The sequence below is a fragment of the Nestor notabilis genome, unplaced genomic scaffold (genome assembly GCF_000696875.1).
Source record: "Nestor notabilis isolate BGI_N333 unplaced genomic scaffold, ASM69687v1 scaffold123, whole genome shotgun sequence".
Classification (NCBI taxonomy): Eukaryota; Metazoa; Chordata; class Aves; order Psittaciformes; family Psittacidae; genus Nestor; species Nestor notabilis.
In genome coordinates, this window is record NW_009921189.1 from 35864 (window position 1) to 37002 (window position 1139).

Here is a 1139-nt window from a genome sequence, read left to right on the forward strand (position 1 = left end):
TGCATCTTAAAGGGAATAAAAGCAATTTTTTTTTTGTTTTTAATGACAACTGAAGAAACACCAGTTATATAAGCACAGCACTAAAAGGGCTATAAAAATGCAGGGACTTCTTTTTCCCCAGTACCAACTTGGCAACTGAAGAAATATTTATATAACTGTGTTCTTTTACTCAGTAACATAAATTTTAAACTTCTTGTACAGCTGGGCATTTTTACTGCTTAAATCCAAGTAATCCAGATACCCGTCATTAACATCAATTGTGTCACGGATTATAACTACTACTCGGAGTGACAGAAAAAGATCTTGCATTTTGCCTGAAAAGTATTATTGCAAACAGCTTATTGTTAAACATGTTACATATCATAAAGAGCCATTCTGGTTCATGGCTGGGTCAAGCAAATTCTGCACTAGGTTTCAGGAAATCACTACAAAGATATTATGTATAAAAATATGCCTGAGAAAAGCAAAGGTTTAAGGAGTACCCAACACAGAGGAGGCAGAAAGACTGAAAAACATACCTTTACTAAAAATTACATGTTAAGTTTTTATTTTTGTTCCTGACGACAAAAGAAGAAAAACTGAAACTATTTCCTATTCCAAAGGATCTCTTGGTCATTTATCAGATCTCCCAGTGGTTTCTGAATTTCTGAACCTTAAAAAATACGATTCATAAATCCAACATTATGTTGCTTGACTCAGTCTCTTGATACGATCATTGCAGAAAGCAAAAACACATCCAATCAGCGTACATCAAAGTATAAGAGGGAATGCTTTTTTTTTTTTTGGTGCAATCCAAGGTCTGACTTTTTGTATCAAATCTGCCAGACACAGACTCCCTGTGTGAAACCCCGGCTGATCTTGTCATGGATTGCTCCTGTTGCAGAAAGATGAGCATCCACTTCACTTTCTAACCAACCCCCGATGCATTTCCTACCTACATGGTTACCTCTTTGAAGACTTCAATCCATTCAAAACTTTTTCATAAATATTTTGTAATGGATGTTTCTGGGCTTTCTTGTATTTTGGCATGGCACGTAAATCTAGTCTCCTTCCCCCAGTCTTCAACAAATGTCAAACAAATGTGTCAGATGGGTTATCACTGAGGCAGATTTTAATCTAAAAAATATTGTTACCAGCAG

At 35.7% G+C, this 1139-nt stretch overlaps 1 protein-coding gene across 1 annotated transcript in view; it reads right to left on the reverse strand.

Annotated features, from left to right (window-relative positions):
- Positions 1 to 1139, reverse strand: part of METTL4 (methyltransferase like 4) — a 15684-nt gene that overhangs the window by 606 nt on the left and 13939 nt on the right. The window lies entirely within an intron of this gene.